At 42.5% G+C, this 22,172-nt stretch overlaps 1 protein-coding gene across 4 annotated transcripts in view; it reads right to left on the reverse strand.

The window, feature by feature from the left end:
• ADD1 (adducin 1) overlaps positions 1 to 22,172 on the reverse strand; it is a 93,598-nt gene that overhangs the window by 70,893 nt on the left and 533 nt on the right. The window lies entirely within an intron of this gene.

Here is a 22,172-nt window from a genome sequence, read left to right on the forward strand (position 1 = left end):
TGCCTGCCTCTCTGCCTACTTGTACTCTCTGTCAAATAAATTAATAAAATCTTTTAAAAAAATGAAAATAAATAAATAAATAAATAAATAAAAAGGTAAGCATAGGGCCACCTGGGTGGCTCAGTCTGTTGAGCGTGTCTGATTCTTCATTTCAGCTCAGGTCATGATCTCAGGGTCATGGGATCGACTCAGCAGGGAGTCTGCTTTTTCCTCTCCCTCTCTTCCTCCCCCTACTGGCTCGCTCGCTCACTCACTCTCTCTCTCTCAAATAAATAAATAAAATCTTTAAAAAAAATAAAAAGGCAAGGGCGCCTGGGTGGCTCAGTCAGTTAAGCATCTGCCTTCAGCTCAGGTCATGATCTCGGGGTTCTGAGACTGAGCCCCACATCAGGCTCCCTGCTCTGTCGGGAGCCTGCTTCTCCCTCTCCCTCTACCTGCCGCTTCCCGTACTTGTGCTCTCTTTCTGTCAAATCAATAAATAAAACCTGCGGTACCAGGGTGGCTTGGGTCATGAACTGCAGGTCCTGGGATTGAGCCCTGTCTCTGGCTCCCAGATCAGCAGGGCGTCTGCTTCTCACTCTCCCTCTGCCTCTCCCCCATTTGTGCTCTGTCTCTCTCTCTCAAATGAATAAATAAAATCTTTAAAAAAATAAAAATAGGGTGCCTGGGTGGCTCAGTTGGTTAAGCGACTGCCTTTGGCTCAGGTCATGATCCTGGAGTCCCAGGATCGAGTCCCGCATCGGGCTCCCTGCTCGGCAGGGAGTCTGCTTCTCTCTCTGAACCTCCCTCCTCTCATGCTCTCTATCTCATTCTCTCTCTCAAATAAAAAAAAAAAAAAATAAAAATAAAATCTTTTTAAATAAATAAAAAGACAAGCATAAAGGGGAAAAAGACAAATAGAAAACAAAATGTAGGGGTGCCTGGGTGGCTCAGTCGGTAAGCGTCTGCCTCTGGCTCGGGTCATGATCTCAGGGTCCTGGGATCAAGCCCTGCGTCGGGCTCCCTGCTCCGTGCAGAGTCTGCCTGTCTCCGTCTCCCTCTATCCCTCCCCACCACTCATTCTCTCTCTCTCTCTCTCAAATAAATAAAATCTTTAAAAAGAAAACAAAATGCAAAATGATAGAAAAGGTACACATTTATCAGAATCACGATAAATATAAAGCCAGTTAAAAGACAGAAATTACAACCAGTATGGTACACTGAATAATGGTCACCAGAGATACTAGTTCTAACCCCAAGAGCCTGTAAATGTTATTTTACATGGCAAAGACTTTGCAGATGTGACTAAAGATTCGGGGTGATGAGATTATCCTGGGCTACCTGGATTACCTAAATGCAATTGCCAATAAAAAGAAGGCAGAGGGAAATCTGACCACACATTCATAAGACAAGAGAGCAGTATGACCAGGGACACAGAGACTGCAGTGAGACGGCCACAGCCAAACAATGCTGGCAGCCCTTAAGGCAGAAGAGGCAAGGGGCAAATTCTACTCCAATAATCTCCAGAGCTGTCACCTTGATGTCAGCTCAGTGATACAGATTTTGGACTTCTGGCCTCCATAACCATAAGGGAATACTTTCTGTTGTTTTAAGGCACCAAGTTTGAGGTAATGGATTACAGCACCGCCCCCAAAAAACAAATATATCAATAAAACATAAGAACAGAATATAAAATTTTGCAAGTAAATGGATGAAAATAGGTATACCAGGCAAATACCAACCAAAAGAAAGGTGGAGTTTCTATGTTAATATGAAACAAAAAAAGACCATGGAAAATAGAAGTATTTATTTGGGATGGAAAAAGCCACTACATAATGATAAAAAAAAAAGTTCACTCCAACAGGAAGATTAAAAAAATATATATGCCTTATAAAATGGTCTCAAGACATATGAAACAAAAATTGCTGGAACTCAGACAAAAACTGATAAATTGACCATCATAATGGGGAACTAAAACATTGCTCAATTATTAATAGGCAAAGTGGTCAAAAATTTGTAAACAGTAAATAGAAAATAAGAACAATCAACAAGTTACATCTTCAGAAGTATACAGAACCTTGCACCTCCCTGTTTTCTAAAAAAAAAAGAATATATACTCTTCTCCAGAATACAAAAAACATTTATAAATATTAACCTCATGTCTGGATGGAAATTTTAAAATCTCAACAAATTCCAGAGAATCAGTAGCATATAAACCACTTCTCTGGTCACAGTGCAGTTAAAACATATTAATAACAGAAATTTTAAAATGTATATGTATACTAAAAATATATGTGCATATATATACAAATACATCATATATATATTTAGTAATTTAAAAGCACTTTTTTTTTTTTTTTTTAGAGAGAGAGAGAGAGAGGGAAGGAATCCCAAGCAGGCGCCATGCCCAGAGCAGAGCCCAACACGGGGCTTCATCCCACGACCCCAAGATCATGACTCGAGCTGAAACCAAGAGTCAGATACCAACACACTGAGTCACCCAGGCGCCTATAAAAGCACACTTTTAAACAGCTTACAGGCCGAAGAAGAAATCATAATGAAATTTTAAACACACTTACATAATGAAAAGATAATACGTTGAAAACCATTAACTTCACTAAAGAACTACTTTTAGAGAAATACGTAGACTCAAACACTTTATGTAAAGAAAAGTGACCAACTTCTAAAAAGTTAGAAAGAGTAAATTTCACACCATTTAGCAATCCATAACCCTCACTAGGCTTTATATACATATATGTGTGTGTGTATATATATATATTTTTCCCCCCCTAACCCTTAAAACAACTCTGACAGTCAGATTATCGCTACAGTTAAAATGTGCTGATTACCTGAGTTTAAAAGCACAAACCATATGTCCTTTCAGGGAAAAAAAAATGTGTGTACATCACATTTCAAATTGTAATTCATGTATCTACTCTAGCAAGTGACATGCAGCCTTGATTTTTACTGAGAATAAAGATGATGTCATAGCTTTTTTCAAGGGGCACCTGGGTGGCTAAAATGGTTAAGCGTCTGCCTTCTGCTCAGGTCATGATTCCAGGGTCCTGGGATCGAGTCCCGCATCGGGCTCCCGGCTCAGCGGGGAGCCTGCTTCTCCTTCTCCCTCTGCCTCTCTCCCTGCTCATGCTCTCTCTCTCTATCTCTGTCTCTCAAATGAATAAATAAAATCTTTAAAAAAAAAAAAAAGATGATGTCATATGTTTTTTCACAGCACAGTGAAATCCGGGGTCAATGCCCTCAAAAGCAGAAATAACGTACAAATAATTTGTTTTATGAAAAAGGTACTGGCAGTCTCCCACAGCTCTAGTCATGAAAATCTGCATTGTTTTCATGAGGAGTCTACTTCATCCTAGTGCATTATGAAGAAACAAAAATGGAAATTATCCACCAGAAAAAATTAAAATATACTTTAAAACAGAAATGCTTGTTTGATTTTTTTAAGATATCAATGATAACAGTGTGGGTGGGGCGCCTAGGTGGTGCAGTGGGTTAAGTGGTTTCAGCTCAGGTGGATCTCACAACGAGCCCAGGTCTGTGCTGGGTGTGGAGTCTGGGTGGGATTCTCTCTCCCTCTCCCTCTCCCTCTTGTGCTCCTCTCTCTCAATAAAATAAATAAATCTTAAAAAAAAAAAAAAAAAGTAACTGTGGGTGAGAGACAAGAAACATCTCAATGACTTGAACAGCCTTAACAGGCATCTACCTTGAGTCGCTCCCAAAGACCCTAGCAGGAGAGCCTGGACAGCCAGCCTCATGGGCTTACTCTGCGCTGTCTGGCCTGAAGAGCCCTGAGTCCTTGAAGTGGGACTTCTGTTCTTGTTATCTTTGATTCCTGAATGCTCAGTACAAATCCTCCTACGCTGAAGGCTTTTTTAAAAGTTCAAAGAATTAATAAGTCTCCAAAATGCTAGTATCACTTGGAAACTAGAGAAAAAGAAAATTCACAGTCTCATCGCTTGAGTAAAAGCTGGAAAAGAAATGCTTCCCTCCCCTGAAGAAAACCCCTGCTTTCCAAAACAATCCATCCGTCAGAAACCCTAGGCAGCAAACAAAGCACACTAAATGTTCCAGATACTCTAGGTCAGCGACATTCCTGGTGTTTATGCTGTCAAAATACACTGTGCTTCCGTCCCTGGAGACGCTGCTCAGAACAAACTGAGATAGCATTATCTGAATGGTGGGGCCATCTAGTTCCCCTAAAGAGGGGTGGATGCATCACATCCCTTCCTCCTGAAGTAGACAATCCTAAAGGGATCTCATTCCATGAGACTCAAGCCCCATTTCTAACCCTCCCTTGCCTGCCTGAAGCTCTATGCAACAACTTGATTAATGGTATCATCTGGGAATGAGGCTGGCCTGTTAATAAAACATTCTTAAATCTTGGAAAGCACTGTTAACCACAAAGTTCTTGCTAAGCTGCAAACATGTACAGCTGTACAGTACACAAATATCTCTGCACAGAGCTTTGACTTATTTTTAAAAAAGTGGGAGTAGGTAGTACACAGGGCTCTCTATTGCCCTTATGTGTCTTTCCCTGTTAGCGTCCACTTCTCACCAGTCTATGCACTGGAAAAAGAGGAAAGGAGGGGAAAATGCACACTGACAGCACACCTGTGTGCCATAAGTAGGCAAATGTCTCACTGTGGCCCCACAAGACTTTGGGTTAAACAAGACTGTTACAGTTACTACGCCTACTTCTACAGATGAAAAAAGGAGTTCAAGATGTTGGCAAGAATGCGGAGAAAGGGGAACCCTCCTACACTGTTGGTGGAAATGCAAGCTGGTGCAGCCACTCTGGAAAACAGTATGGAGGTTCCTCAAAAAGTTGAAAATAGAGCTACCCTATGACCCAGCAATTGCACTACTGGGTATTTACCCCAAAGATACAAAAGTAGGGATCCGAAAGGGTACGTGCACCCCAATGTTTATAACAGCAATGTCCACAATAGCCAAATTCTGGAAAGAGCCAAGATGTCCATCAACAGATGAATGGATAAAGAAGATGTGGTGTATACATACAATGGAATACTATGCAGCCATCAAAAAAAAGAAAAGAAATCTTGCCATTTGCAACAACGTGGATGGAACTGGAGGGTATTATGCTAAGCAAAATAAGTCAATCAGAGAAAGACATTTATCATATGATCTCACTGATAAGAGGAATTCTTAATCTCAGGAAACAAACTGAGGGTTGCTGGAGTGGTGGGGGGGTGGGAGGGAGGGGTGGCTGGGTGATGGGACATTGGGGAGGTTATGTGCTATGGTGAGCGCTGTGAATTGTGTAAGACTGTTGAATCACAGACCTGTACCTCTGAAACAAATAATACATTATATGTTAAAAAAAAAAAAAAAGGGGGGGTGCCTGGGTGGCTCAGTTGGTTGGGCGACTGCCTTCGGCTCAGGTCATGATCCTGGAGTCCCGGGATCGAGTCCCGCATCGGGCTCCCTGCTCAGCAGGGAGTCTGCTTCTCCCTCTGACCCTCCTCCCTCTCATGCTCTCTGTCTCTCATTCGCTCTCTCAAATAAATAAATAAAATCTTAAAAAAAAAAAAAAAAAGAAAAAGACGATAGTAGGAAGGGAAAAATGAAGGGGGAGAAATCGGAGGGGGAGACGAACCATGAGACTTTGAGAAACAAACTGAGAGTTTTATTTTTTTTTTAGATTTTAAAGATTTTTATTTATTTATTCATGAGAGACAGGGAGGGGGAGAGAGAGAGAGAGGCAGAGGCAGAGGGAGAAGCAGGCTCCCTGCTGAGCGGGGAGCCCGATGCGGGACTCGATCCCAGGACCCTGGGATCATGACCTGAGCCGAAAGCAGACGCTTAACCATCTGAGCCACCCAGGCACCCCAAACTGAGGGTTTTAGAGGGGAGGGGGGTGGGGGGATGGGTTAGCCTAGTGATGGGTATTAAGGAGGGCACGTACTGAATGGAGCACTGGGTGTTATACGCAAACAATGAATCATGGATCACTACATCAAAAACTAATGATGTAATATATGGTGACTAACATAATAAAATTATATTAAAAAATAAAAAATAGGGGCGCCTGGGTGGCTCAGCCGTTAAGCGTCTGCCTTTGGCTCAGGTCATGATCCCAGGGTCCTGGGATCAAGCCCCACATCGGGCTTCCTGCTCAGCGGGAAGCGGGCTTCTCCCTCTCCCACTCCCCCTGCTTCTGTTCCTGCTCTCGCTCACTCTCTCTCTGTCAAATAAATAAATAAAATCTTTTAAAAATAAATAAATAAATAATAATTAAAAAAAAAGAAGAGTTCAGAAAATTTCACCAACTTGATCCAGGGCCACATACTCTGAGTGGCAAAATTGGACTTGCATCCTGACACCACATCCCTAATACCCAGCACTAATACGACAGTTGACAACAGACTCACTTCAGGTAGACTAAAACCCCCAATGCAGCACTGGCATGTTTACAGTTGTACTGAGATATGTTCACATACCATAAAAATTCACCCAATTAAAGCATACAGTTCAGTGGTTTTTCATTTATTCACGGAGATGCGCAACCACCATCAAGATCTAATTTTGTAACATTTTCAACACCCAAGAAGAAACCCCAGGCACGCTAGCAGGCACTCCCCATTCCGACTCCTCCCTCCTCCTCCTTTCTCTAGCTTCCTTCTTAGCATAAGATGTTCCAAGTTCTTGCATGTCCGGCATGTATCAGCACCTCATTCTTTATTGTTGCGGAATAATGCTCCATTGCATGGATACACCACAAGTTGTTTATCACTCATAAGTTCATGCACATTTGGGTTCTTTCTACTTTTCGGCTATTAAGAATAAAGCTGCGGGACGCCTGGGTGGCTCAGTCATTTAAGCGTCTGCCTTGGGCTCCGGTCATGATCTCAGGGTCCTGGGATTGAGCCCCGCATCGGGCTCCCTGCTCAGCGGGAAGCCTGTTTCTCCGTCTCCCTCTGACTGCTGCTCCCCCTGCTTGTGCTCCCTCTGGCAAATAAATAAATAAAATCTTTAAAAAAAAAAAAGAAGAAGAAGAAGAATGCTGCTGTGAACATTCATGAAACAGCTTCTGTGTGGACAGATGTTTTTATCTGGCATTTACATTTTCTTGTTGTTGTTGTTGTTTTAAAGATTTTATCTGGGGCACCTGAGTGGCTCAGTCAGTTAAGCACCTGACTTCAGCCGAGGTCATGATCCCAGAATCCTGGGATCAAGTCCTGGGATAGAGCCCCGTGTAGGGCTCTCTGCTCAGTGGAGAGTCGGCTTCTTCCTCTCCCCCTTCCTTTGCCCCTCTCCCTCTCTGCCTCTTCCTGCTTGTGCTCTCTCTCTCTCTCAAATAAATAAATAAAATAAATGCATTTGCATTTTCAAAGTGTTTTCATAACATCCTCTGCTTTGATGCTTCACTTTGTGATGGAGAAAATGGGAGTCTCAGAGCAGTAAAGTGCCTTTATCACCTATTGCTCTATCGCCCTCAGTTAACCAGCAGTAAACCCACACCTTCCAGCTGAAGACCTGCTCCTTCCTTAATACCACGCCACTGCATCTCCATTTCCTCTGCAAGGAATTTCAAGCAAGAGCAAGCAGACGAGAATATCCACACTTTCAGGTAAAGACTTCCTTAAGTCATTCTAAGTCAGTCCATAAGGCAAACCAACATTAAGCCTTTCAAGTAAAAGAAGGGAAGAGCAAAGTGCTCAGGATAGGATATTCTAAAGCTCCCTCTCAAATGATGGCCTTCTCCTCCCCATGCCAACAGCAAAAGCTTCCACTGCAGGGTACTGTGAAGGCACATGCGGAATAAATGTCCCTGTAAGCAGCCGGGGCCTAGCACAAACCTGCATGTGCATGCAGGCTCCATCCCCTGACACCAGCCTCCAGGGGCTCGGGGGCTCAGGGGCTCAATGCAGAGCTAATTTGTTCTGACACAGGTGACAGTATCTGGGGGACACACACTGCTAGGCCAATTGTATAATTTCTCTTTCCCAACCTCCTGAAACAGTTCCTAGACTTATATTATTTCTGGTAATAAAGTTCAGAAAAAAGGTTCATAATTATATTAGTAATATATAACAGCCATTTACTGACAGCTTACCAGGCATCTTACAATATCTATATAAGACAGGCACCATTCTTACTTCCACAGTACATGTAAACACTTCCTTATTGGGGAAATCATACAGCTGATGGGAGTATAAATTGGTACAACTTCTCAGGAGGGTAATTTGGAAATATCCTTGGACCAGGCAATTCATTCCTCAGAACAGACCTACAAATAAACATCACAGTGCCCAAAGACGGAGATGCAAGAATATTCACTGAAACAGTTCATAACAGTAAAATTCTGGAAACAACCCATCGATACAGGAGTGATTAAATAAACAATAGTATACCTGTAAAATGGGACACCTAGGACTGTTGAGGAGAACGAAACAGATGTCTGTGTGGCGATACTGAGCATTCTCCAAGATGCATTAAGGGGAAGCAAGATCAATATCATTATGTGTAACTATTTTTTTCATACAGTTATTAAATTGTCTGCAACTTGTTTCTTGTGGTTTTTTTAAATGAGCTCTATGCCCAACATGGGGCTTGAACTCATGACCCCAAGCTCAAGAGTCGCATGCTCTACCGACTAAGCCAGCCAGGCACCCTATGTGTAACTATTTCTTAAAAGAGGTATATGTGCAAACCAGCGTTCTGACTGTGCGCTCTCAGGCAATTACGCAACAGCTTCCTCATCTCCAAACTGGGACAATACTTCCCACACAGTGCAAAATAAAAATCACCTGTGGCCGCTGTTATAATTTAATGATTACACAAATCATAATACTATTATAATAATAACATTAATAATTTTACTGTTGCTGTTATTAGATGGGCTCAAAAAAAAAATCTGTTCATACCTACACTGCCCAGTGTCAGGCATTAGGCAGACATAGGGCAACGGCATCCACCATGTGCTGTCTCCTCATCTAGCTCATAGCCCACAAGGGCTTCTTTTCCAGACACCTAGCCCACATGGCCTGGCCCCTTCAGTATCTGCCACCAATGGGCAACATGAAACCATGGGCAGTGAGATAGATCCCCACTTCCACTACCCAAACACCTGCTCCCAGATGCACACAGATTTGATCTCTGATCAAATGTCTCCTCCTCAGTCAACCCAGTTCTCCATCTAAAATAGATCCTGCTGCCATCATACTCTATTTCCTCACACCTCCCATCTTCACAGCACTTACTACTACTTAACATAGCATTTATTCCTTATCTCTCATTCTAGAATGGAAGTTCCCAAGAGGGGGAATGTGTCTCTGTCCATTGGGCGTAGAACGATATCCAGCATGTAAGAGGTGCTCAATAAGTATACTGATATGCAAGTTAATAAAGTTATAGAAAGGAAAACATGCTTGCAAAATAACATTTTTAAAGATTACTGTTGTTACTTTTACCCCAGCAGAGAGGGTTGTCAAGGCACTGTTAAAAGTAAGTGTCCTACAGACTCGAGTCCTACTGTATTTAAAATGCTTTTTTCCTATGTAGCATAAACTCATTTAAAAAAACACCTTGTCAAAATATACTGAGCACTTTTAAATTAACAGCTATGAGAAAAAATGTACATTAGCCATAACAATTGTTTAAAAGGTGGGGCGCCTGGATGACTCAGATGGTTAAGCGTCTGCCTTCAGCTCGGGTCATGATCCCAGGGTCCTGGGATGGAGCCCCACATCGGGCTCCTGGCTCAGCGGGGAGTCTGCTTCTCCCTCTCCCTCTGCCTCTCCCACTGCTCATGCTCTCTCTCTCTCTCTCTGTGTCTCAAATGAATAAATAAAATCTTAAAAAAAAAAATTGTTTAAAAGGGTACTTCTGGAATGAATAAAGCTCAAAGGGCAAAATGAATTCAACTTGCTCCCCTTCATTCCCTCCAACTCAAGTTTCCTGCATGTAGGTCAGAATAAGCATTAACTATTAAACAGCTCTGTTAAAGTTTAATGTTATGCTATGTTAAGATTCCAAACTATTTTAAGGAGACATGTGACAGTCAGTAAGCACTGACCAAACTAAGAGGGTATTAACATATTTACTCTGTTACTAACCAAATCTTAGATTTGGTTTTGAAAACCTTTAAACAGGGAATTCAAAAAAGGACATCCCTCTTCTACTTGCCAAAATAACTTCCCAAAGCATGGAGGAAAATAAAAACAAAACAATATATAGGATTCACAGGTAAGTGGATTTTTAAGTGAATTTAGATTCTGAAGAAGGCTATGAACTTAATTTATATAAAAAGAAAATGTTGCAATTCACCAATTTTTCACCAAGAAAAATTTTAAAGTCCTGTTGCTAATGTAACAGAACAAACATCAAGAGCACTTAGAGGAATAAATAACTATTCAAAATGCAATAACATAAAATAAAATTTGCAATATCTGGTATCCAATAAAAAATTACCCAGCAAACAAAGAGCAGGAAAATATAACCCAGAGGAGATAAATCAATCAAAACTAACCCAGCACTGAAAGAGAAGTTAAAATTAGCAGGCAAGGTCATTAAAACAGTTGGTACAACTATATTCCATATTTTCGAAATCTTAAGTAGAGAAATGGAAGATACAAAAATGATGCAAATAGAACTTGTAAAGATGAAAGCCAGGATGTCTAAGATGAAAAATTACACTGAACAAGATCAACAGCAGATTAAACAGTGCAGAAGAAGAATCAGTGAATGTGAAGATACAGTACAACTATCCAAAATGAAACCTACAGAGAAAAGACAATCAAAGGGGCATCAGTGAGCTGTGGAGCAACTTTTCATTGTCTAACATGCATGGCATTGGAGCCTTCGAAGCACGGGACATGGAGAAAGAATAGGAAAAACCGTGGGGTGCCTGGGTGGCTCAGTCGTTAAGCATCTGCCTTCAGCTCAGGTCATGATCTCGGGGTCCTGGGATCGAGCCCCGCATTGGGCTCCCTGCTCTGCGGGAGGCCTGCTTCTCCCTCTTCCCCTCCCCCTGCTTGTGTTCCCTCTCTCGCTGTGTCTCTCTCTGTCAAATAAATAAATAAAATCTTTAAAAAAAAAAAAAGAATAGGAAAAACCGTGAAAAATAATGCCCAAGATTGTCCCAAATTTGATGAACATTATAAACCCACAGATCCTGGGCGCCTGGGTGGCTCAGTTGGTTAAGCGACTGCCTTCAGCTCAGGTCATGATCCCAGGGTCCTGGGATCGAGTCCCGCATCGGGCTCCCTGCTCTGCGGGGAGCCTGCTTCTCCCTCTCCCATTCCCCCTGCTTGTGTTCCCTCTCTCGCTGTGTCTCTCTCTGTCAAATAAATAAATAAAATCTTTTAAATAAATAAATAAACCCACAGATCCAAGGAAAAAGCTCAATGAATCCCACAAGCACAAGAAACATGCACACAAAGACACATCAAAATAAAACTGCTCAAAACCAGTGACAGGGAAAAGTCTTAAAAGCAGCCAGAGAAAAAGGACATGTTACGTAAAGGAACAAAAATTAGGACAATAGCAGATTCTTGCAGGAAATGATACAGCAAAAAGACAGTGAAGCAACACCTTTTGAAAAAGTAAAAATTAAGAGTTAGCCCAAAGGTTTTAAGCTCCAAGCCTTCTGGCTTACATCTACACTTCTGTGTAGCAAACTCCTGGTTTGCAATAGCACCTTTGAATCACAGACATTCCATTTTCTTCAACACCATCATCTCATCTGGTTAGATGCAGTACTGGTATGCGGAAAAGCCATGAGGTACGTATCTGTTGGGAGGGCACCTAAGGGAATCCACTGTAACCTCCGGGCCAGGTATAGTGCTACCCAGTTCACTTACATTGTATCTAATCCCCATAAATATGCCATGTGAAGCAAGAAATATCTCCTCCTGTTTTACAATTCAGGAAACAAGGTTAATTTGGCACAGAAAATTACACAGCTAGGCATAACCAGGTCCTTCCCACTCCATATAGCTCTTTCTATTAACGCACAACTGAGGGGCGCCTGGGTGGCTCAGCTGGTTAAGCGACTGCCTTCGGCTCAGGTCATGATCCTGGAGTCCCGGGATCGAGTCCCACATCGGGCTCCCTGCTCAGCGGGGGGTCTGCTTCTCCCTCTGACCCTCTTCCCTCTCGTGCTCTCTGTCTCTCATTCTCTCTCTCAAATAAATAAAATCTTAAAAAAAAAAAAAAAGATTTAACGCACAACTGAAATATATTAAGCTAAAGGAAAACCATAAAATACCAAAGTTCATTCTGGGATAGAACTAGAATGATAAAGTGGAGAATTCTACTCAAATAAAAGTAAAGCAGATTTCTTAATGAAAACAAAGAACGGTCTTTTTTCCACTTATAATGGACAAGGCCCCCAACAATTGCCCTACAACCAATACGACACAGTGTTTCAGAACATGGTCTCTTCTATACTCTCTTTTATGGAGACCAAAGTACAATGCAACAGAACAAAGGCCACTGGCAGACAAAACAATTCAGTTCCAGGGCGCCTGGGTGGCTCAGTCGTTAAGCGTCTGCCTTCGGCTCAGATCATGGCCCCGGGGTCCTGGGATTGAGCCCCACATGGGGCTCCCTGCTCCGCGGGAAGCCTGCTTCTCCCTCTCCTGCTCCCCCTGCTTGTGTTCCCCCTCTTGCTGTGTCTCTCTCTGTCAAATAAATAAAAATATTAAAAAAAAAAAAAATTCAGTTCCAGAGACAGAGGTCTACTTCGATCTAACGATAAAATTTATTCTTTGGACAGAAATCAGCAAATGATGACCCCTGCCAAGCCAAATGCTTTTTTAAGATTTTATTTATTTGACAGTGAGAGACACAGCGAGAGACGGAGCACAAGCAGCGGAAGAGGGAAAGGGAGAAGCAGGCTTCCTGCTGAGCAGGGGGCCCAATGCGGGGCTCGATCCCTGGACCCTGGAGCCTAAGGCAGACGCTTAACGACTGAGCCACCCAGGCACCCCGCCAAATGTTTTTATAAGGGCCACAAGCTACGAGTGACACTTAAAGTTTGAAAAAATAATAATATTAAACATAAATAATAATAGATGATAGACCTGGAAATCAATTCAAATTTCAGTGTCCATAAAGAAGGCTTTATTGAACAGTCATGCACATTCATTTGCATATTGCCTGCACCTGCTTCCTGCAGCCGCAGCAGAGCTCAGGAGTTGCAACAGAGACCCTACAACTCTCAAAGCCTGAAATATCTATTATCTGGCCCTTTACAAAAAGTTTGCCAACCACTGCTTTAAGGGAACAGATGGGGCACACCATCTTTAACAATTTGCCATGAACATTATTCCTCACAACTAAGCTTTTAAAAAGTCGGGGCGTGCCTGGGTGGCTCAGTCGGTTAAGGTCTGCCTTCAGCTCGGGTTGTGAGGCTCGGGTTGTGATCCTGGAGTCCTGGGATCGAGCTCTGCATCGGGCTCCCTGCTCAGCAGGGAGTCTGCTTCTCCCTCTGCCTCTCCCGCCCACCCCTGCTCGTGTTCTCCCGATCACCCTCCTTCTCTCAAAAAAATACATAAAATCTTTAAAAAGTAACTGAAGATCACTCATGCAACAACTATTTCTTAAAGACCTGCTCTGTGCCAGGCATTGTGCTAGACTCAGGGAATACAGCAGTAATGAGGCACAGCTCTTGCCCTCATGGGGAAGACCAGGACCAAGAGTTATAATCAAGTGCCTAACGTGTTAGGACTGAGAAAGTATACAGAAGGAAGGCAGCACAGCCTGGTAGTTAAGAGCATCATGTATGGAGTCAGACACCCTAGGTCTGAATCCCAGCTCCACCACCTAACTGTATGACCTTGGCAATCACTTAAACTCCCTTAGTTTTTTCATCTGAAAAAGATAATCGGGACACCTGGGTGGCTCAGTCAGGTAAGCATCCAACTCTTGATTTCGGTTCAGGTCATGATCTTGGGATCATGAGATTGAGCCCCAGGACGGCTCCATGCTCAGCAGGCCTGCTTGGGATTCTCTCTCTGCCCCTCCCCCCCAATCGGACAGGCACGTGCATGCTCAAAAAATAAATCTTAAAAAGATAATCATAGGTACTTACCAGGATTGTGGTAAGGATTAAATAATACATAAAAGCACAATGCCTAGCATATAGCAAATATTTAAAGAGATGAAAATTCAAGTTTATAAACTAGATTTTAGAAATTCTATATTGCCAATTAAAAGCAATATTCCTGGTTTTTCAACAATCAGTTAAGCAGGGAAAAGGATAAATCTCAGAGGAAAGTCCAGAAGCACTTAACATGATGCACACACCCAATGTGGAAGTAACTCCACCACCACAGAATGGTGGTCCTGGGTCCATTGAGACACTGATTGAATGGCGGACCACTGTTCTAAAAGCAAGGCCACAGAACAGGGGTTCTTAATTAGGGGATACATTTCAATCACCTGGTCTGAGGCTGGAATTCAGCAGGTCTAAATGGGTTTCCTACATGTGTGTCTAAACCATTGCCATAAAACAAGGTTACAAAAAAAAAGTCTTTAAAAAAAAAAAAAACTTCCAGAGTGCCTGGGTGGCGCAGTCGGCTAAGCGCCCGACTTTTGGTTTCAGCTCAGGTCATGATCTCAGGGTCCTGGGATTGAGCCCCACATCAGGCTCTGCGCTCAGTATGGAGTCTGCCTGAGATTCTCTCTCTCTGCCCCTCCCCCTCGTGTGCGCGCTCTCTCTCTCTCTCTCAAATAAATAAAATCTTAAAAAAAAAACCTTCCATTTCTCCTTCACAGAATGGTATTTTCCCCTTTACCTACTGTACCCACCTTTTGTTTTTAAAGATTTTATTTATTTGGGCGCCTGGCTGGCTCAGTTGGTTAAGCGACTGCCTGCGGCTCAGGTCATGATCCTGGAGTCCCTGGATTGAGTCTCGCATCAGGCCCCCTGCTCAGTGAGGAGTCTGCTTCTCTCTCTGACCCTCCCCCCTTTCATGTGCTCTCTCTCTTATTCTCTCTCAAATAAATAAAATTTTATTTTAAAGATTTTATTTATTTGTTTGAGAGAGAGAGAGAATGAGAGAGACCCAGGACCCCCACACAGGGCTCAATCCCAGGACCCCAGGATCATGACCTGAGCCAAAGGCAGACACTTAACCAACTGAGCCAACCAGGCGCCCCCGTACCCACCTTTCAAGGGTAAGTTTAAACTCTACCTTCTTTATGTAGCCTTCCCTGAAGCTTTATGACCTTATGTTTTTAGCTATCATTTTCCCAAGAGTGTGACTTAGTTTCCCAAAGACTTAAAGAGACCGAATCTTAAATCATTCATTCCACAAACTGGGAACCTACCGTGTGCCAGTTTACCATGCTCAGAACACAGTGGGAAGCAAAACCAAGGTGCTGTAAGAGATAAAACTGGAGATATACGTGGGAAGATGCCAAACCAAGGCTGGTCCAAGAGCTCAGGATTTATGGACCAGGGATCACTGAAAAGCTCTAAGCAGGGAAGTGTCATGGTCTAGTCTATGACTCAGAACTCATTCTAACAAAAACACAAAGGGGCCAGCTTAAACAGTGGATAAATACATTTCTCTGCCTTCATGAAGTATCATTACTGTGGGGGAAAAAAAAAAAGAGAGTAAACATAAATAAATCATTTAAATTGAAGGACACCAGAAGTGTATGAGTTAGTAAATAACAGAGGAAACCTATTTGAAAGAGGGCAGACAGTCTCTTTAAGGGATATTTATACAGGGCCTAAATGAGGAGCTGGCCATGCAGAATGGTATAAAAGTGTTCATTCTAGGCAAAGGGATCAATGTACGATTCCCGAAATTGCAAGGGCTAGGTTCCAGGAAAACCACTGTAAATGCAGCATAAATGAGCAACTGGAAGAAGGGAGAAAGTGAGCTTGAAGATCATGATAAGAAATTTGGATTCTGTCATTAAATATAATGGGAAGTCACTGGGTTTTTGTTTGTAAGATTACTTACTTTATTCTGAGTATGTACTCCAACTACATGAACTAAAACATACATCCGAAGATATATAAGCTCATACAGTGAAAAGTAATTCTCCCTCCCACCCTGACCCCTAGCCACAGAGATCCCCATCCGTAGAGGCAACCACTTTTATCAGTCTTTGAAAGGTTTTAAGCAAGACAGAACAGGATCTAATTTATTTTTATGTAAATCACCCTGGCTGAAAGGTAGAGAATGGGTAGGAAGGGCTCAGGGAAACCAGCTGGAGCCTGCTGTGCTAGTTCAAAGGAGACGTGATGGCTGCTGGGTCCCAGGTGGTGACAGTGGAGATGGGACAGGAGGACTGATTCAGAACGTATTATGAAGGGAGAATTGACAAAACTCACATTGGCAAAACAGCATTAACAACTATGACCATAGGCACTGTTTTTCGCACACTTAGAATCTATAGGTCTAATAATTTAGACTTTAAAGCTTAAATATGAGTTCAGTGAACATGTACATAAATAATGGGTGAGAGAACAATGGGTAAAATGAGAAAAAACAGATTACTAAAATGTAATGTTAACAAATTGATTAATAATGGACTCACTGGGTCAGTGAGTTAGACGATTTTATCTCAAAAATGACATTGCTGAAACCAACCCAAAACAGTATTGCTGTAGTTGAGGGGCTGAAATGGCAGCTATTTAAAAAAAAGAAAAAAATGCAAAACTGAAATCTTTAATACTGGTAGCTGTCAACCGCCACATAATACAGAACGCTGGAATCTTCTCAACAGAATTTCTGAGTATGACATCATACCTATGTGATGTATTCCTTTCCAGTCTGATAACTTAAACTGTATGAGAAAATTCTCATCAGTTCATAGTATAAGGGAAAAAAATGCCATTAGTGGATAAAATTTTTACATTGAGTATTCATTAAAAAGCAGTTAAGTGCTGTATCTACATAATGGAGTATTATTAAGTCTTCAAAAGGAAGGACATTCTGCACCTGCTACAACCTGGATGAACCTTGAGGATATTATGCAAATGAGCCAGCCACAAAAGAATGAATACCGCATGATGCCAATTATATGAGATATCTAGAGTAGTTAAAATCATAGAGACAGAAAGGACAGAGACAGGGGCTAGAGGCAGGGGAGAATGTGTTTGATGGGCACAGAGATCCAGTTTCACAATGAAGGAGTTCTGGGATGGACGGTAGTAATGGCTGAACAACAATGTGAACGTATATAATACCAGTGAACTGTACATTTACAAACATTAAGATGGCAAATTTTATGTTGTACGTATTTTACAATTAATAAAAACTTTTTAAAGCATTTTAAAGAAAATGTGTATAATACACTACCATCTATCTGATAAAGGGAAACTATGAATGTAACCATAAAATTAAAAGGTTGGGGCACCTGGGTGGCTCAGTTGGTTGGGTGACTGCCTTAGGCTCAGGTCATGATCTCAGGGTCCTGGGATCGAGCCCCGCCATCAGGCTCCCTGCTCGGCGGGAGGCCTGCTTCTCCCTCTCCCATTCCCCCTGCTTGTGTTCCCTCTCTCGCTGTCTCTCTCTCTGTCAAATAAATTAAAAAAATAAAATAAAATGTAAAAAGGTTATCTATAGGGAAGAGGGATAGGTGAAGATGAAAGGATGGAAAGAAGCAATACTTTGACTATACCTTGTTTCATACATTTGATTTTGAAAGACTTTTTTAAATATTTTATGTAATTATAAAATAAAATTTTTAAAAAGTAATCCCTAAATACTAAGGAAAAAAAAGCCCAAAAACCTAAGCACCCAGTAGCAAAATCAGAGTAACGATTCTAAGTGACTTTAAAACACAGTAATTTGACTTTATATCTCTAATGGGGATGCAAAAAACTCAATTTTTATTAGTTGATGATAGTCTTCGTATTCTTCTAAGACTGAGAGGTGTACAGTGTGGGATAAAACAATAAGTAATTAGGGACACCTGGGGGGTTCAGTCAGTTAAGTGTTTGCCTTCAGCTCAGGTCATGATCTCAGGGTCCTGGGGTGGAGCCCCATGTCAGGCTCTCCACTCAGCGGGGAGTCTGCTTCTCCCTCTCATTCTCCCTCTGTGCTTGCTCTCTCAAATAAATGACTAAAATCTTAAAAAAAAAAAAAAAAAAAAAGAGTAATTAGAATCAAGCGGTCTGTCTTCGAAGAAAAAAAGATAAAGGAGTAAGATCAAGAAGGTTAAACAGAACTCTGTATAATAACTGTGATCTGTGCACTGGAAAGACCTAGAAACAATGATCAACCTAGTAGCAGTGAACAACCCCAGGACACAGACTGTCATTACTAAATACTGTTTTTCATTAAAAGAAACCAAGGTCCCTTGGAGAAATGGATGATTCCAGGGCTTGGGACAGAAAATGTGTAAGATGGGCCTGGTGCAGTTTGTCACACCGGAAAGATCAAAGACTTTTAGAGTCTTGTTTAAAGGGTTTAGGAAGTAAACAGAACAGATTCCTATTGGACAGAGATCGGACAATCTCAGCATCAATAAGGATAATACCTACAATGGACTGAACCATATCACATATGTTTAAATCCATGAGTTCACAATGACACAAACACGTAACACAACTCACTGACTACTTTCAGAGGATTCCCAACTTATTTTGAGAATTAGTAACTTACTGGATAAATTAAGCATTTATCCCACTTTTCCCAAAAGAGCTAAAATTCAGGGTAACCAAATTATGGAGAGGGCATTTCTCTTTTTTTTTTTTTTTTTTTTTAAGATTTATTATTTGAGAGAGAGAGAGACAGAGAGAGCAGGGGGAGGGGCAGAGGGAGACTGAGAGAATCTCCAACAGACTCCACTGAGCACAGAGCCTGATTCGGGGCTCCATCCCAGGACATCAAGATCATGACCTGAGCCGAAACCAAGAGCAGCAGCCCAACCAAATGAGCCACCCAGGCACCCCAGGACATTTCTCTTTATAGAAGCATTCCAGGGGCGCCTGGGTGGCTCAGTCATTTAGCATCTGCCTTCGGCTCAGGTCACAATCCCAGGGTCCTGCGATGGAGCCCTGCATCGAGCTCCCTGCTCAGCGGGAAGCCTGCTTCTCCCTCTCCCACTCCCCCTGCTTGTGTTCCCTCTCTCGCTATGTCTCTGTCAAATAAATAAATAAAATCTTAAAAAAAAAAAAAAAAAGCCACATTCCAGCTAACAAATAAAGTTATAGAATTAAAATATCAACACCTTCCAATGCCTAATAAAATGATGACTCTGGGGCATCTGGGTGGCTCAGTTGTTAAGTAAATCAACTCTTGATTTCAGCTCAGGTCGTGATCTCCAGGTCATGAGATTGAGCCCCTCGGTGGGCTCCACACTGAGCATGGGAGACTGCTTGAGATCCTCTCTCCTTCTCCCTCTGCCCCTCCCTGCTTGCACGCGCTCTCTCTCTAAATTAAATAAATAAATAAACAAACAAACAAATAAAATAAGGACTCTAGGCACTGAGCATCAAGGGTTGCTAACAAGAAGAATGACTACTAATCATTATCTGCCTACCAATCTATGAAGTCTTTTTGCTAAAAATAAATCAAATCTGAATCTGATCACATCTTTAGATTTATCTACCAGTGCACAGTCATTTCTGTATAAACTACAATACAGAACAAAATACAGACTGTGTGTAAGTCCACAGGACAAATCATGGAGTTTCACCAACAAATAAATTACAAGGAGAGACAAATGATGGAGGGGGACCTACAGACTAAAACAAGTCACAATGTATAAATAGCATCTGGATCCTGATTCAACTGTTATAAAAAAGACTATGACACAATTAAGAAAAATTTTAACATTGGTTGGATATTTAAAGGTAATGAGAAATTATTAATTTTTCGTGATAGTGGTATTTGTGTTTATCTTTTTTTTTTTAAAGATTTTATTTATTTATTTGAGAGAGAGAGAATGAGAGACAGAGAGCATGAGAGGGAGGAAGGTCAGAGAGAGAAGCAGACTCCCTGCCGAGCAGGGAGCCCGATGTGGGACTCGATCCCGGGACTCCAGGATCATGACCTGAGCCGAAGGCAGTCGCTCAACCAACTGAGCCACCCAGGCGCCCTGTGTTTATCTTTTTAAAAAATGTATGTAAATATACACACTGAAATATTCAAGTCAAAATGACATGAAATCTAGGTTTGGGGGATACAGAGAAAGTCCGGCTATGAGTTAACAACTGTTGAAGCTGGATGAGGGTAAACAGGGACTTATTACACCATTCTCTCTACATGTGCCTGAGAACAATTAAACATGTAAAATAAATAAATCAATCTGTACTCTAAGTTTCATATAATAAAAATATCTTTTATTGTTAAACTTATAAACTGAGACAAGGTAATTTTAACACTGGTTGGATATGTGATTTTTTTAACAATCTTTTTTAGAGTATCTTTTTTAAGATTTTATTTCTTCATTTGGCAGAAAGAGAGAACTCACAAGCAGAGGGAGCAGCAGGCCGAGGGAGAAGCAGGCTACAGACTGAGCAGGGCAACTATGCCCCACTCAAGCCCTGGGATCATGACCCCAGTTGAAGGCAGACGCTTAACCAACTGAGCCACCCAGGGGCCCCTTAAAGTATCTTTTAAAGCATTTCAAATTATTTACTTTTCTGACAATACAATGACTACTTGAAAGAACTAACTGGAAACTAGTAATCGTCTAAAGAAACAGCTTTTACGGTAAAATCAGTAACACAAAGCTGAACACCAAACAAAACCTTATCAGTATCAGGTAATGTCAAAGACTTAAAGGGGAAAACGGTCAGCTGTAATAAATTATATTTTAGAAAGAAAACTATCCCACCTTTTGGAGACTGGGCAGAATTTAGATTCATGGCATTCAGTGAGCCTCTGTGACTAAAATCTAAACATAGCGACAAGCAGTAAAACAAATCTTACCAGCTGTCCTGCTGTAAACCACATCAAAACTCTGAAAAGCAGTTGACTGCCAAACCATTCACTTCCTTAAAAAACATCTTCACTATTCTAGTTTTCCCCACAGTCAGAATCAAGGAGTATATTGAGATTTCGGATTTTAAAATATAATTTCTCGGGGCGCCTGGGCGGCTCAGTCGGTTGAACGACTGCCTTCGGCTCAGGTCATGATCCTGGAGTCCCGGGATCGAGTCCCGCATCGGGCTCCCTGCTCGGCGGGGAGTCTGCTTCTCCCTCTGACCCTCCCCCCTCTCCCGCTCTTCTCTCTCAAATAGATAAATAAAATCTTTTAAAAAAAATAAATAAATAATAAATAAAATATAATTTCTCCATCGCTAGCATCAGCCCATTAACTTAAGGCTGAATTTTACAGTCCCACCCTCCTACATTTCCCCCGCGGGGCCACAAAAGCCCTCCCCTCTCTTGGTGCCCGCTCAACTCTTACTCATCCTCTCCCACTCGCTTTCACCGGAGGCCGCACTGATGTTTTTGCAAAGGAGACCAGAGTGCACCTTTCAGCAAGCCTATTTCTTCTCCCCATTAAGATTTCAATCCAGCTTTCACAAATACGCGGAAATATCTTTCTGTAATAACTTACCAGCAATGCATACAGCTATCGGATGTGTTTTGACCCTTAGGAATACACCAGTTGCTTTACGTCATTTAGGCATAAAATTACGTATCAAACCACCAGCAGTTCCAGGTGAACCAAAGTATTTATTCGAAGGTAGGTATGCATGAAGTGAACACAAATCGCCCACAAAATATCCCGAGCCGTGAATTACAAGAATACAAACAAAGTAACTGTTCAAGGCAGCAGCCCTCTGACACCTCCCCCCTCCCCAACAACGTTAAAGAGAGAAAAGAGCGAGATGACCAGCAAGCTCCCTGGGCCGTCCAGTTCCCGGACCACCTCACGACCGTCTGCAGGCAGGTCTGGCTGGCAGAACCTGCCGCCTGCAAACGCTCCAGAGCCACAGGCAGCGCCGGATGCTCGCGTCCACACGCAGCCCCGAGCGGCGGCCGCTGCAGGCCGCGGACCGCGCTGTCGCCCGCACCTGCTGACCCAGCGTCCGCTCCGGACCCCCGCCGCCCACCACCCAGCCCACATGCCAGCTGCCCGGCCGCTCCCGCGGAGAAGCCCGCGTCCTCTCCGCACCCGGTCACGGCCGAACGGCGACCACCCCTCCCAGCGCGGCCCCGAGCCCCCGCGCCCGACTCGAGACCCGCCAGCGCCCCGCCCGGCGCGGCCCCCGCCCGCCTCCGCCC

Source organism: Neomonachus schauinslandi, chromosome 2 (assembly GCF_002201575.2).
Source record: "Neomonachus schauinslandi chromosome 2, ASM220157v2, whole genome shotgun sequence".
Taxonomy (NCBI): Eukaryota; Metazoa; Chordata; class Mammalia; order Carnivora; family Phocidae; genus Neomonachus; species Neomonachus schauinslandi.